Source organism: Rattus rattus, chromosome 14 (genome assembly GCF_011064425.1).
Source record: "Rattus rattus isolate New Zealand chromosome 14, Rrattus_CSIRO_v1, whole genome shotgun sequence".
NCBI classification, from domain to species: domain Eukaryota; kingdom Metazoa; phylum Chordata; class Mammalia; order Rodentia; family Muridae; genus Rattus; species Rattus rattus.
The window spans coordinates 51,785,992-51,802,401 of NC_046167.1; the positions used below are offsets into that span (position 1 = coordinate 51,785,992).

A 16,410-nucleotide genomic window follows, 5' to 3' on the forward strand; every position below is an offset into this window, starting at 1 on the left:
GGCAAGCAGCAGAGTCAAGAAACCTGGCTATTTTCTGCAGAATGGGAGAATGTTAGGTGCCCCCTGGAGGGTCCACTCCACATCTTTTATTTTACTTTTCCTTTATTTGTTATCCGAAGAAAGTGCTTTGAAACAAAACATGTTAGTAATGCCTGGCCTTTGCAAGTTGAAAAGTTCTTTAATCAGTTCCCTGTGGCCTCCCCATGCCTGCGGTCAGCAAGGTCCTGTTTTAGGCCATCTGCATGTGGGCTCTGCATTCTTTCCTATCTGAGACCTCTCTCTTCCTGCTTGCACCACTGGCTACCTAGGCGTGAATACTCCAGAGAAGGCTGAGGCTGAGAGCCAGCTGGGGGGTCCACAGAATGGACTTCTGTTCTGGTTGCCATAGCAACCAAAAATATTCCTGGCACCTGGCAGGCTTCTCCCTGATGTGGAAATCATACAACTTCACATGTGCTTTCTCTTGGTTTTCAAAGCACTTGTCAAGTCTTCTCCCAGGCAGTAGACTCCCTGAGACCTCGCTTGGACTGAACCTACCTCCAGTGCTTCGAACCCCAAGAAGCACTAGAAAGGAGCTGGAAAACACGAACTGTTCCCAGTAGCATTGGTTTGAGTCCTTTTATCTTACCTTGCTGCCTCCTCACTTTGCAACCCTAGCCCCCCCACCCACACCCCGTATGATAACGATGTCTCTGTTGGCAGCCATTTCTATTTGCAATGCAATGGTCCCCAGGATGTCCTCACTTCCTGTGAATGGCTACCATCTGTGCTCACAGAGAACTCAGTTCTTCAAATGTGCTTATGTAAAGCCTGACCTTCATTTTGGAGGAGATAAAGTTCATATTTTCTTTCTAGGAGACTCCTTTTCAGGGACTTTGTTTAGCATTTACAAATGGACATCATTGGGAGGGGAGTTTTTTACCAAACACCAAGAGTATTGTTAGAAGCAAAGACTTCTATGTTTGGTTTGGTTTGGTTTTTCATTTATATAACCATGGAGGGTCACTTAATCTGTTTTTTTTTTTTTAAACATGCTTTATTCTGATATATGGCAGGTGTAGTCCAGCATCATGAACGTCTTTTTTTTTTTTTTTTTTTTTTTTTTCGGAGCTGGGGACCGAACCCAGGGCCTTGCCCTTGCTAGGCAAGCGCTCTACCACTAAGCTAAATCCCCAACCCCACTTAATCTGTTTTTAACCCCAACGGAACCAATGAGCTCAAGAAATCTGTCAGACCTCCACCCAGAAACATAGCCTCAGATCTCTAAATGCTGGGTTTTCTCCCTAAAGCACTGCCTTAGCCAAGCTCCACTATCCATCCTGCTCACCCAACAGTGGGCAGCTGGCTAATAGCTACCCATAGCTCACAGTTCACACACTGAACTCAGCTGCTCTTTGGAGAGTTGAATTTGCTGGAGGGCCAGCTTGTGCTCCCTTATCTAAGCCCAAGTTGTGCTCCCTTGCTAAGCCCAAGAAGAGAATGTCAGCTGGCCAAGACATGTGTCTACAGTGCACGTAGAAGGATGTCCTTGTCAATCTAAGGCCCCAGAGGGATCGTCTTTTTAAATTTTCCAAAACTGCACTTGGCTGGCTTAGAGTGGCTCTCCATTCCAAGAGAGTTTCCTGGTATTGAAGAAGAAGGATGTATAAAGCACAAGGCAGGTACTAAGTCTCAAAAACTCAGTTTTTCTTCATTACCACATTGATTACGGGCAACAAACAGCCATGGAGTAGAGCAGGTCCCTGTGTGGTTAAAGGCTCAGCAGTTCATTTAAGAGGGTAGTTTTCAGGTAATGTTCTCTTACCTGGCATTTTTAATTAAAAAGGTCAGTGTCTGAGGAGGAATGCCAAATGAATAGGGCAGTGTAGGAATCCCCTGTTGCTGATAAAGAACTTAAAAACCAGGACAGCAATGGTTTATGCTGTTTCATGCAGAAAAGACCCTTACCGTGGGCTCCCATACCTTGTTTTTCCCTTTATTTGGAAGGGGAAAAGGTAGAATTTATGCACCTTAAGAAAATTCAAAGTGAAAAATTATGCATCAGAACAGCAAAGACCTGTTTCCAGGAAATGGATTTTGAAAGGAAAGCCTCAGTATCCTAAGGTTGAAACCCGGAGGTCTCCTGACTTTGAATGTGAAGGATGAAAGAAACGCTATGTCCAGGTGCAGGTCAGGCGGGCCTCATTTCAGCTGCTACAGGAGGCTGCTTAAAGCCCTGGTTGTGGTCCAAGAATATCCTGGCAGTTAGTATCCTGCATTAAAATTTATAAACCACAAAAGACCTTTTCTCACAGAGAAGTTAATTCAGGCTGCATAGCCTTTGAAAAAAAACCCTTTAAAAGAAGGTAGTCATCAGAAGAGGTTGTATGGAAAACTAGAAGTCAGTGATGCTTTTTACTCCCCCCAAAATGTACTAAAAATACAGCAATAGGGATTTCAGAAGGAAGGGAAATGGCACCACGTATAATTTTATTTCAAAGAGGTCCCGGGAATGAGCTATGGGATTGCCAGAATTAACTTTTAACGGTAACCAAAATATGGGAAGAGTATTACAGACTACAGGCCCTGACTGAAGAATGGAAACTGTCTCACCTTGGTGTCTCACTCTCTGGAGACTCAAGGTCTGTAAAAGTCCCCCAATCAGTGGCCCCAGCTGTGACTGTCCCCAACCACCCTGCTGTCTGCCCTGCCCTCTGTAACTCCCCACTAAGCTTCATGAGCCCCTCCTCTAGAATACCCTGGGTTAACCTGGCCATCCTTCAGTGCCAGCTGCAGCTCAAAAAGTCGTTCTAACCCTACAGGTTAGGAAAAGTCTCCCTGCTATATCGATACCCCTCATGAGCCTGCTCTTACCTTAACCCTTGGCAACTTTCTCCAACTCCCAGGCAGGGTGGGTGTGTTTAGGTTGGTGCTTTTACTCAGCACTGTATCCAACTTGCACTTATCCACCCAACATCCCCAGGAAGATCTCATGAAGTAAATGAAGCCCCCTCCCTAGGACTCCAGCTTTCTATGTTCTCTTATAGCCCCTCATTACTACACATGCTCAAGACTTGTAAAGAGAAATGCTTGAGTTGGGCTCATTATTTTTAAGGTCCCAAGACATGATAGATTGGTCCTGTTATTTTGGAGTCTGTCGTGAGATAGTACATCACAGTGGAATTGAGAAGCAGTGCAAAATGGCCATAGAAATGAAAACTAGAAATAAGAAGGAATTAGGGTCACTCTATCCCTTCAAAATATATGTTTCCAATGTTATGAATGCCATCTAATAGGCCCCATTGCTAAAGATCCATGACCTCCCATAGTACCAAGTTGGCCTCCACCTTCTACAGGCCTACCACCTCTTGTCAGAGTCAGCTTCTCTCTCTCTCTCTCTCTCTCTCTCTCTCTCTCTGTGTGTGTGTGTGTGTGTGTGTGTGTGTGTGTGTGTGTGTGACAGAAACCCACCTGTCTCTGCCTTCTGAGTACTGGGATTAAAAGCATGTACCACCATGCCTAGCCAACACATCAACTTTTGGGGAGGGGGTATTCCAACCAAAATATATGCTTCATGTATTTTTTATTCCAAAAGGTCCTGAAGGATTGACTCTGAAGTTGGTATTCTGAGGATATTGGTAAAGAAAATGAAGTAGCAGCAACAAGGTAAATCATTAAAAACCAGGTAGTCACAATGCTGTTACGTGGTTAAGCCAAAGGCAATAAGGCTGGTGGGCAGTGAAAGCATTTCTCTACAGAAACAGAAGTGAACACAAAAACTATGCTCCTAGCTGTCCCAGAAGTCAACCTGCTCCAGCCTATACTGCACCTGTGGGACACACCTGGAAGATTAAAGGAAACATCTGGAGGGGTACAGGGCAGACTTGGAGGATTACAGGACACACCCAGAGGGTTTCAGATCCAAAACCCAATCTCAGATGTACTCAGTTTTGTTTTCCTCCTGACTTATGTAATTGGTCATTTCACCCACCACAAAATAACTTTCTGGGACAACATTATCAAAAGCATTAATAGTTATTTTACCTATTTGCCAAGTGCCAACTTTATACAGGACACAGGGATAACCATTCTGTGCACAGTTTCTGTTTATCTTCCACAGACCTCTAGATGAGAACAAAAGCATTAACCTGTGCTTTGGTATCTACACCGAAAGCTGGAGAAGTGTGCATAGGTTCCACAGCTAGACATAGGAGGCACACAACTTTTCTTTTGGCCTCCTCTGCAGATTGTTGTGGCTATCTGGGTGCAGAGGAAGCATTTGAAGTCTTTGAGTCAGCTTGAGCTGAGTAGAACAAGTCTTCATGTTTCAGCTTATAGGAGTTGCAAGATGGGCACCACATACATACATGGGGTCTGCCCAAGACCCTGATCTTCACAGAATCCATCGGTCTGCTCTGAAATGAGGCTATGCTATATGTGCTAAGTGAGACTTGAGGCCAGCAAAGCTGATGGGCCCAGGAAAGTGTTGGATCAACACCTTAGGAGATGGCAGCTTTCTAATGCTAAGACTGAAAATCTAGAGTGTTTTGCAAGAGAGGCCAAAGCGACTAGGCTGGTGCCTCAGATCTCCTGGGAGTGACCCATGTTGCATAAAGTTTGGGCTGCTCTCCATCCATGCTTGGCTCTTCCTGCCAGACATGAAGCCTTCCATAACCTCTGTCCCTGTCTGCCCTCTCAATCTATTTTCAGATGTGACTTAAGCTAATGCTGTGGAGTTGAATTCTAGTCAGTTCTCAAGTAGATGTCAGAAAGATATACTGCTTTATTCAGGACAATGGCTTCTACCTGCTTTCACACAGAGCAAAGGGATTCTCTAGTCTTCGTTCAAGCCTACTCTAACCTATATTCTTCTTAGAATTATTTTTAACCTATTGGTCTTATCTGCACATATCATTTTTGCTACTTCGGCTATCTGTTAATTCCTTTACACCAAACCTTAAAAGAAGCAAGCCTTCTATTTAAAAAAAAAAAAAAAAAAAAAAAAAAGCTTTCTCACTGAGTGGGCAATGAGAATCTTTAATCCCATGACCATTTTTTTAGTCCAATGTTGATGTAACTCACACAAAGGTAGAAGACATGGGCTGCAATGTAGGGTCCCACGCCCAGCACCAAATCAGAAAAAGGAGATGTTACACTGGTAATGGGAAAATGTGCACAACAACTACAGTTACCACAAGTTTCCTGTGTTATAGTCCCCATAAACCATGACCACAGAAACCAAGCAAGCAACAGAAGGAAGAAATTCAGTAGTTGGTCAGCCTATAGGCCTATATAGCATTTACTCCAAACAAAGCTATCTAAGAGCTTCCTGTCCTCCATGTCACTATGCAAAGATCCTAAGGAACCACAAGGCTAACCTAACTATAAGAGGTGAGATTAATGGATAATCATCCCAGAAAGAGGTCAGTGTTGTGAAATTTAATATTTTTATAGCCTAGAAAAATTCCCAGAGGTAGCATGGCATCTTTTTAGTCACCAGACACAAGCAAAAAGGGAAAGAGAGAGAGAGAGAGAGAGAGAGAGAGAGAGAGAGAGAGAGAGAGATCTGGATAGTGATCTAGTTGCTTCCCAGGAAGAATGCTATCCTTGCTTCTCATCAGGACCTTGGTGTTATTAAAGACAGACTCCCAAGCCCACTTTAGTACTTACTGCTAAAGGATTCTTGTGGGCCTAGGAGTCTGTATCTTTATCTCAAGGGATGTTTATTTCCAGTGGCTCTCATCCCATAACAAATGTCAGAGTATCTCAAAATGCATAGAAGTCAAGGTTGCTCATCTGACATAAGTTGCAGGACTCAGAGGGGTTGTAAGCTCCAGACCCTACTGACCTTTCCTTGTGACCCTGGGAACTATGAACCTAACATCATCATGGACAGAGTGCAGGGAGATCCAGTGGCTCCCTGCCATGGGCACTAATGTTTATAGGCCCTGCCAGCAAGCTCCTGGCAAGAGGAACTTGGTGACAACAGAGAATCTCACAGCCTGTTTTTTAACTCAGCGTACACGTGGCCTTCAATTAAACCACCTGCTGCCTTGCTGACAAGGACAGACCAAGGAATTTCCATGATGCACATTCTGTTGGTGTCCTGTCACGCAGCGGCCTCCTTTCAAATGGATAAAGAACTAGATGTCCAGACCACCTCCCTGGGGATGAATGTGACCCTTCCAGTGAAGGCAGGGTGTGCTGCCATTTTCATGTCCCCTCACCCCAGCTTATCTGACTGGCTAAGAGACAAATTCTGTGTTTTGTCTGCCTGGGAAATCTGATGGAAACAACTATTAATAGACATATTTATTTTATCAAGGAAAATATGCTCTTAAAATGGTCAGGAAAGGATATTGCCTAGTTCTCAAGGAGTAGCCTGAGAGAGCCTTGCGAATACACACACACACACACACACACACACACACACACACACACACACACACACTGTGATAAACATACATATAATATATGTATATACATACACATGCATTTATTACCAAACTAAACAAATATGCACAACTGTACTAGTGTCACATTTCAGCAACTTTCATGGAGAAAAATAAATATTCTTTAATTTTTCAATTGCAGGAGGTGATTAATGTTCTAGCGCTTTTTGAACGTTAGCATTCACCCAGGTAGCAGTACATGGAGTGGGCCTGAGAGCATATATCTAGAACGAGTCCCTTGGTCACACCAATGCTGCCTGGCAGGCATGGGCTGCTGTTTGAGGGATGAGATTCCACTATATGGCGAATGGTCATTTCTGTATCGCTGTAAAATAATATCTGACAAAGTAGAACCTATAAAGCAAGCTATTCAAATTGGCTTATTCTTTCTAGGTTGAGTCTAAAAGGGACACCAGAACCTAGCCAATGCCTTATTGCCATTGTTAAAACAATTTCCAGTGATTTAGTGCCACTGTAGAATAAAAGTTAACAATTTTGACCAAGAAGAATCAGACTGCCCTCTTTTCCCGAGGAGACAAGATGGCATCCGGCACAATGAATGCCCTTCTTTTTTGCTGATATTGAATGAAGACACTCATGGTGTGTCAGACCACACTGACCTTGCAAGATTGATCCTATCTGCAGAGAAAGGATTAAAATTCACTCCAGTGTATTCCCTTTGAAGATCTTGGGAAAATAAAGTAGGCAAACCCAAATTATTCAAACATCCTGACTGTATTCATGACTTCGTCTAAATAGTTGAATAAGTATATTAATTACCGTCCCTTCTAAAACTAAAGAAATTATACCAAACAGCTATAGATAAACAGTACACAAAAGTAAATGGGTTTATCTCATTGAAGGATATGATACAACATAGATAAACAAAATAATCCTCCTGGAGAGAAAGCTCTAGCTTTCTGGACATGGAAGAGTTTGCCTGCAAAACAGTAATGATCATGAAAGACACATAAAGCAGCCACAACCAGCATAGGGTACTTGAACATTGTATATGAAAGATCAGATTAGAACCATCTGTGGAGAGATTTGAATCTGGTCTTGAAAGATTACAAAAGCAGTCTCAAGGAAAGGAAATGATCAAAAGTATGGAGGATAACCAAAAGCAGGACCAGGAGTCAATGTGGAGGTTGACTGTCTGTGCCAGACACCAAGCCACCTGCTTACAGGCAGATCATCCTTCCCCCAAATAATCTGACATCATTATAGCTATGTGATGATACAAGAACTGAGACAAAGAAAAATGGAATGAGTAATGGCACACAGCTATTGGGTGGACACCCGAGATATGAATTTGAGTAGAAACAATACTGGGATCAAGAAATGAACCCCCCACACACATCAATCGTAGAGCCCCAGGCTGTTAATTGTGAGTTGGGAAACAATATTGAAGTAGAATAATTAGAAATAAATTTTAATGGAGTTCAGCTGTAACTCTTTATAGACTGTAATGTGACTCAGCATGAGTAAAATGTCAGACAATTAAATAATTTAATAACGAGAATGTGCCTTTATACAATCGAAAGTGTGAAGTAAACGCTGTGCAGTGGGACTCTATCATTTGACTTGTGAGAACCAGATAGAACAGGCTTCACAGAACATGAGGGAAGGCAGAGATTTGATACTTTATTGACCGGATTAAGAGCTGTGCCTCTTGACTTGCCAGCCTTCCATTTATTCCCAACAAATCTCATTAGAATACAACGCCATGTCAGTAGCTGGACCCCTGAGTTTGGGACTCATGATGGTTCTCTAGGAAAAAGAGAGAGCATAAAGTAAAGAATAGAGCTTTCTCTGTGTAAGCCGGGAATGGCCCTGTAATTGAGACAGGATTCTAGACATCAAAAGAATCTCTTTTACTCCTTTTGTTAGGCAGATGATGGTAATTGTTATAATTTCAGAGCTGATGATTTTTAGAAACAATCTATGCCAGGTTTGACCTGGATGTGCACTCCTTGTCTCCTAAGGATATTTATTTAGTAGTATGTACCTAGTAAACCAATGGGCCTTGCCTCCTGTCTGTGAAGCCCATGTTGCTTGATTCTTATGCACATCAGATAGCAGGATCCCATTATACAGTATTTGAATATTCACATATTGCATATGATCTTGGCTCTACAGCTCATTCCAGCTGGGAATCCTTTCCGCGTCACCATGGTATCTGATGCCAAGTCTTCTACATATGTCCTTACACGATAGCGACGCAAGCCAGCTCATGTTGCTGTCATTCCAGTAGGTATGAAAAGAAATGTAAGACATATTTCAAGAAATCACATGCTGTAACAATGTCTGAGAGGACGCAATGGTGGGAATGAGAAGGAGTCCAGCATGGCAGCACAGTATCAAGATGTCTAAAGGGCAGCCCAGGTGCCTCAGACACGTGGATTCCTCCACCCACTGAAACCAATGAGACACGAAAAGACAGGAAAGGAGTAATATCTTCCAGGAATGTAAATGTGGGGCTCTGAGCAGGAAAGCAATTGGGAACCCAGAGAAGGTGCACACAATTAGGGAATGGCTCAGGCTCCTGATAGCGAAGGCTGTGCTGAGGGCAGAGCTAAGTGGAGAACGGGGCTTGTGTGATGTCCTATATCCAGTCTACACACCAGCAAAGTATATTGTCTTCTTATCATATCAATATCATTAACTTCATGTGACGAAGGACATAGAAAGGGTCTACTGCACATGCTCAGTGCCACAGAGGGAGCAAGAGGCCAAATGAAATTCTGATCTGTAGTCACACATATGTCAATGTGTATTGCAGGGGAAAGTGTCTCACACCACAACCACGGTGAAGTAAAACACAATAGACGAGTTGTGCTATAAGAAGAGAAGCAGTGTGTTTGGGGACTATCTGCCTTCATAAAGCTAGCTATGGTGAAATGCCAGTTGCATATGCTAGTCAAGACTTCTACGGGATGAACAAAGTACTGAATTCATAGGAGCTATTGACAGAACAGTGGGGTATAAAGAGCACAGGGTTTTGTCTAACCTTCGTATGCTTAAATCAATCAGATCTTGGATAGTGCATCTTGTCTAATGCAGAACTGAGTATAAGTGCTGGCGTTAGTTTGAACAGTGGTGGTAGAGCACTGGCCAAGCCCACAAAAGGTCCTGGGTTCCATTCTCCGCACCAGGAAAAAAAAAAAAAAGCCTGAGAGGTCACCTTCCGCCCACAGTCGCTTTTTCAGCTTCTTTCCACTGGAGGGCGATGTTAGTTTGCATTTGCTGACAAGAGCCTGAGTTTACAGGTCGGCAAAGTAGACATTCAAAACCTACCCAATCTTTTTATGTGAGCTTGAAAAGCAAACAATTCAAACAGTCATTAAATTGGGAAAACGACTCCAGATCATGTGAGGATAAAACAAATTGCCCTTAGAAAAATCTGTTTGTCTATAAATATTTAATGTTTCTGTGGCTTTTTAAATTTAAATTACTATAATGGTATAAACATGAAATTTCAAACCCGCAGAATGTACACCAGGAGTGAGCCTCACTATAAACTACAGAGTCTCCGTGTAGGCTTGTTAAAACAAAAAGACTAGTTAAAACAAAAGCATGGGTCGCCTAGGCAGTCTGTATTGTGGGAGATGCAAGTGTGCGCAGAGCTCTGTAACTTTCTCTTGGTTTTGCTATGGATCCAAAACTTCTCTAAGAAACAATTAAAAAAAAACTCTAACAAAAATTCTGGCAATTAAGTCTTCATAAGGGCTTTAAGTGTTAGACAAATGAATCTATTCAGAAAAAAATTTCATAATGTTCATGCAGTTATATCACTGTGGTGAAATTCTTAGTTCCAGTAAGCCTTAGCTTACTTTTCTGTAGTCAAAGAGCTTCATGGGGCAACTGTGAAAATACACACACACACACACACACACACACACACACACACACACACACACATGGTGTGGGAAGTACTTAACACAGGGACTGGAACATGCAGCATAAATGTTAATGCTCTGTCAGGGATGGGTCTGCCTCCTGAGGTTGTCACAGAGTTTTGTTGTTGCACTGCTGGAGACTAGGCCCAAGGCCTTACAGTGCTAGCCAAAGACCCTGAGCTCCATCCCATTTATAAAGTACTTAGAACAAGTTCTGACATGTGGTGGGGATTATTTATGTATCTGTCTTTAAAATAACTGTGTAAATAAAGGAATACAACCAGGTCAAAGGCATAGGTAATCAGCAAACACAGTTCTAAGCACATAAAAATTGAAGTGGGGTGTAGCACATGTGCACAACATGTGAGACACTATGGACTGCACCCCCTCCCTAGGGACGGATAATGTATAAGTGTTATATGCTCATTCTATGAAGAGTGAGACCTAACACCTTCAGGTCTTACATTTCTCAATAACTAAGGCCTGCCGGGTCATCTGAATGGGTTCCCTAACCAAACTCTTTACTAAAAGGAAAAGAGACGTCACAGACTCTAACTCTGTTTGACGCCTAAAGGAATAGTCTTTTTTTTTTTTTTTTTTTTTTTTTTTCTTTTGCCAGGTTCTGCCTTTTTTGGAGACTACCAGTGACCATAGCAAATGAAATGGCTGTTGTCAGTGGGTTTCATGTGTTTTCCCTTCGTTGTTTGACAGCTGTTATTGGCATCTGAGCATAGCCAACACAGTACCTTTCTAGCTTAGTGATAGTTGTTTTTTTTTAATTGATATAAAATCTCTATGCAATGATTTAAATGAATACTTAGATTCTGGTATGGGTGAGTTAGAGATATTTTGAATGAAAATTTTGTGCTAATATCTCATTTTTATGCCTGACCTTTGTCTTACTTTCATTAATATAAGCATTAGACTATGTAGAAAATGTGGGAAGAGATCTAGCTTGCTCATGTGGAGAATACAAATACTGGAAGCTAACAGTTAGACATGTTGGAATGTGAGCTCACACACTACTGGCTTCTAGCCTAGTTATTTCTCTTTTTATAGAATTTCCTGATGCCTGAGCCACTGACAAGATCATTAACCTCACACCTGTTGCTGCGGAGTCTCTGGACTCACCCCCTGCTGTGCAGGCTTCCAGCTCTCATGCTGAGACGTTCAGAGAATTTCTGGGTGCAGGGCTGAGCCCCTGGAAATTAAGCACCAGTGACAATCAGTGCAGAGCTAGAAAACATGGGCCCAGGTGTAAGCCCTAGGGCCTGACGGGTGCTTTAACCAGCAGGACAAGAGCCTGCAGGACTCAAGGAACCAAGCCAGATCTTGATCTGTAGATTCAATGTAGGAAGTAGCCAGTGGGAGAACAACCCTAATAGAGACAAGAACTATGAATAAAAAAGCCGGCTCTGGCAGCACAGAAGATGAGTTGGAAGAAATTCCTGATGTTCAGAAAAGATAGTCCCTCCCTTGTCAGGAATCTTGGATAAATCTGCTTTACTGATCTTGGGTTTGAGTCCTCCTTTCAAAGATTTGGATAAGCTGGCCTCCAAGGCCCTTTCTCTCTCTCTCTCTCTCTCTCTCTCTCTCTCTCTCTCTCTCTCTCTCTCTCTCTGTGTGTGTGTGTGTGTGTATGTATTCTGTCTGTCAGAAAGCAAACCTAGAGTCTTGTGTATTGTAGGCTGTACCCCAAGTTGACTTACAGCTAACATGCCCAACAACACAGAAGATATTAACAAAAAGCACCACCATAATCCATAAGCAGCAGAGCCTCCCGCTGGGTGAAGCCATGAGCCATGGACTGATACTAAAGATTTATAAAGGCATTTTAAAAAGCATATATCATCTTCATTCCATAAAATGAACTCATAAATCAAGTGCTTTCCCCTCCCTGAAAAGCATTAGATGAGGTCGAAAGAATTGTTAAAATAAACACTAGGGGACGGTACACAGACAGAAGCTATCCATGCTCATGGTCATCTCTGTGTGTAAGGTGACATAGGGCCTGAGGCTCAGATGCAGAAGAAAGCAACAGGAGCTAAAACTGATAACAGTTACAGAGCTCCACATTTTACAAAGCCTTTCCACATATACATGCCACTTAACTTTATCTAAACAGTGCCCACTATGACACACACACTGCTAGTCAAAGAATGTACAGAACTCCCGTAGGGTTGAAGAGTGAGGAATTGGGGCTGGAAACTATTCTCAAGACCATGCTCAGTGCTGGTTTTGAGAACAAGCACAAGAGTCCTGTCTGTGGACTGTGGTCAGGCATCCTTCATTTCTGCTGTGGTAAATATATTAACACAGCGGAGGAAGGGGATTACTCTGTTTACAATTCCAGGTCACATCTCTCATCTGGGGGAAGCCAAGGCAAGAACCCAAGCAGCTAGCACATCACCTCTGCTGTTAAGAACAAACAAGAAAATATGTGTGTGCTTGGCGCTGCTTCTCCTTGGCTAGCGTTATTCAATCTAACATAGTCTAGGGTACAGTCCTTCAATAACCAGTCAAAATAATCCCTCAAAGACATGCCCAAAAGCCAACATGATCTAGATAATCCCTCTTTAAGATTCTCTTCTCTGTTGAGTCTAGGTTGTGGCATACTGACAGTTAAAACCAACCAGCCATCTGAAGAAATACTAGTGGGTGCCTCTGAGATGGAGCAGGAGGGCCCACCAAAGATTCCTGCTAAACACTGACTGCTTTCAGAAAGTGGTTTCCACCCATGGCCAGGTTCAGAAAGCTCTCTCCCCCACATACAGGGGTAAGGAGCAATAGTAAGCACCTCTACCACTATTTTTGTGAGCCTCCTGCAGAAAGACACCAAGGTTCATGAGCATTAAGTCTGTGTCAAGTGAAAAACCATATGTGGACAGAAAGAACTGACAAGGTGTGCAGGCATCCTGGGATCCTGTGCACCACTGAGAACGTATCTGGTAAGGCCAGGCTGTTTTTTGTATCAACTCTTTACTTTGAGACAGTGTATCTCGGTATGACCTCCAACTCAGACATCTGCTTGCCTGTACCTCCTGGGTAATGGAGTTAGACCTAGTATGGCCCACTATGCTACATGTATATGTAAGCATTGTTCCTCAAGCCTCAAGGAGCAGTCTGAGACCCCAAGCCATGCCTGCGCTGTCTCCCGTGCACTCAATCACAGTCCCCAAGAAAGGCTTATTGTGACACCAGTGCTTGTCCCCTCAGGACTTTCATCTTAAAGTGTGCAAAAGCTTCCTGGCATAAGCCAGTGATACCAAAAGTAAGCTACAAGCTGGAAACTGGTGAAACCACAGCTGGTAACAACCTTAAAAACCAATCCCAAACTGAGAAAAGAAAAGAACACCCCTCTCCCCAAAACCACTATCTGATTGGCAAGACCTCTTGATGTGTCCTCTCCACAGTCTGGCCTACCTCTGCTCCAGCTGTTGCTGAAGCAACTATATGGGGACTCTTCCTGGACCCCTCAGAGCTTCTGCATCTGGCATTTCTGAGTGAATACCTGGTGAATCCACGCTTACACAGAGGCTACTGAACATGCCCCAGGGCATGTTAAACAGCATTAGAGACAGAGCCTGGTGGACTTCAGTCCTACCACAGGGGTCCAACTATGATCCTCCCGTCCACAGTGGCCAGCTTACCTAGCATCACGCTGGGCTTCCTTCTTTTACAATCTCACACTTCAAGCTTCCATGCCTATTCCTAGGAGCCAGTTCCCAAATTAAGGATCCAAACACAAGCTCTGGCTTCAGGTTCTGCTTTCCGGTAGGAATTCAGGAGTGGCAGTTTGGAGACACTAGACATACAGTCTTGGTCACATAAAAGATGAATGTTCTATATAATAAATGTCACTTATTTTCAATTTTCTCTTTTCCATAGGAAGAAGACTCTGCAGTTGCCTGCTTGCCTTGGTTTCCTTGGACTTTATGATTGCTGCCCCACAATAGACAGGAAATAGAAGGACTTAGGGAAAAGGGTCAAATGCCACTGGGCTAAGACCTGGAAACAGTTACTGTTGCAGGTGCTGGAGGCTGATCAGGGAACACCTGGTTGTGTGTGGTTGTGTGTGTGTGTGTGTGTGTGTGTGTGTGTGTGTGTGTGTAGGGGGGGGGATCAGGTTCTCTGAGGTCACATACTAACAACTCATTTTAAAATTTATGTTGTGGGGTTGGGGATTTAGCTCAGTGGTAGAGCGCTTGCCTAGGAAGCGCAAGGCCCTGGGTTCGGTCCCCAGCTCCGAAAAAAAGAACCAAAAAAATAGAATAAAATAAAATAAAATTTATGTTGCGTATGCATTGCTGTGCATTTGAAAAATCTGTACTTAGCATGTCAAAATTGTGATTTTGTTCTATTTTTGCTTTTGCTAAAAATGCTTTAAATAGATTGGCATTAGAATATTAATAAGAATAAAAGTAACATGAAAGGACCACCACTGGGATGTATGCTTGGGAGATCTGTTTCTGGAACCCCTTCCACAGTTTTTAGAAATCTTTTACCTAAACTGTCACAAGGTTTATATATGATGGGGCACCTCCTCTCCTGAGCTTTAAATCATCTCTGACTTACTTATAAAGCAGTATATGCTGAGAGCTGTTGTTCTCTATTATTTAGGGAATAATTACAAGGAAAAATGGCTGCAGATGCTCAGTACAGACATAATGTTTTCTCCATGGTTGGCTGAATCCACAGATGTGCAATTCAGGGATATAGAGGGTCAATTGTATAGCAAACGTCATGAAGATGTCGCTGAAAAATGGAAGTCTGGGTAATGCTAATAGATAAATGCACATTTTTATGACCATAATGGTTTTGGGAAATGGAGGAACACAGTCTGGTAAATTATATTTAGAAATTTCATTAACACATGTGTTAGGCATTCTCTTACCAAGAAATGTAGACATAACCATCAACAATTATATATTTAACTATGTAGCTCAGTTTTGATAGAGATAGGTGAAATAAATATATTTTCTTCATATTAAAGAACTAATAGAAATTATATAAATTATCAAAATTTTGATTATTCAGAGACACTGGAGCAATGTACATTGTAAAGTTTCTCATCTGTATCCGCATTCAAGAGCACATAGAACTTTACAGGAGACAGAATCTACACATAGTGCATTGCAAAGCCTTTACTCCTTGACTGGAGACAAATGGATTTTCTGACACTTCTGTGAAAAAGAATCCACAAACTGTTGTGCTTGGGCAAATTTCTAAGGTAATCAGTTGTCAACATTATAAACAACCATTAATGATGAAAACGGGTAAGAGCTATGTTGTAAATCTGACATTAATGAGCTTTTCTTTATAGGGAAAAAGCTACAAGAGACCTTTGAGAAAATATGTGTGTGACTTCTAAAGGCAGATACCAGAGGTAGAAATACCAGTGGCCCCCATCTCAGAGCTACAGTGAACGCCATTCTTTTCCACACAGAAGCTGCAGGCCCTTATGGTGTTTCTCACAGAAGAAATGTAGCCCTCCTGATATTCCCCACAAAAGATATATTAAGCAGCCAGATGTGATTAATGCTTGGGCACCAGTCACTAGGCCTGAAGAGCCCCAGAGCAGACAACCATGAAGTCAGTACTATCCTAAAGGCAGGTTTGCATATGCCTCAGGGTTTTCCCCTCTGCTGTTTTTCTCCTTCTACTACCATCTCAAGATTCATCTGTTCTTTTGATTCATTTCATAATCATAGAAGTGAAGGCTCAGGCATTGGGGAAGCACAGAGTTGTGTCTTCTGAACACCACCAAGACACAGAACTTGCAGTTTCTCCCTAGGATAAGACACAAGCAATGTCTGTATGCACACTGCTAGAATATTCTCTGAAACCACGCTCTCAGGAAATAACTTTTAAACTGTAAATAATATATTGCCAGTGGAGCAATAGCACTCCAGCGGGGCATTGGTTCTGTGTGGAGAAAAGGTGAAGAAAACCTTTGTACGCATAAAGGGTGTGCATGTATACAATGCATTCGGGTATAAATACTATTTACTGATAGCAGTATCTGTAGAAATAAAGTTTATGGGAAGGTCTGTGATGTGGCTCAGCAGCACATAATTAGA

The 16,410-nt window shown here is 42.5% G+C and overlaps 1 protein-coding gene across 2 annotated transcripts in view; it reads right to left on the reverse strand.

The window, feature by feature from the left end:
- The window catches only part of Mylk4 (myosin light chain kinase family member 4), a 74,456-nt gene that overhangs the window by 51,209 nt on the left and 6,837 nt on the right, over nt 1-16,410 (reverse strand). The gene's annotated exons all lie outside the window — the stretch shown is intronic.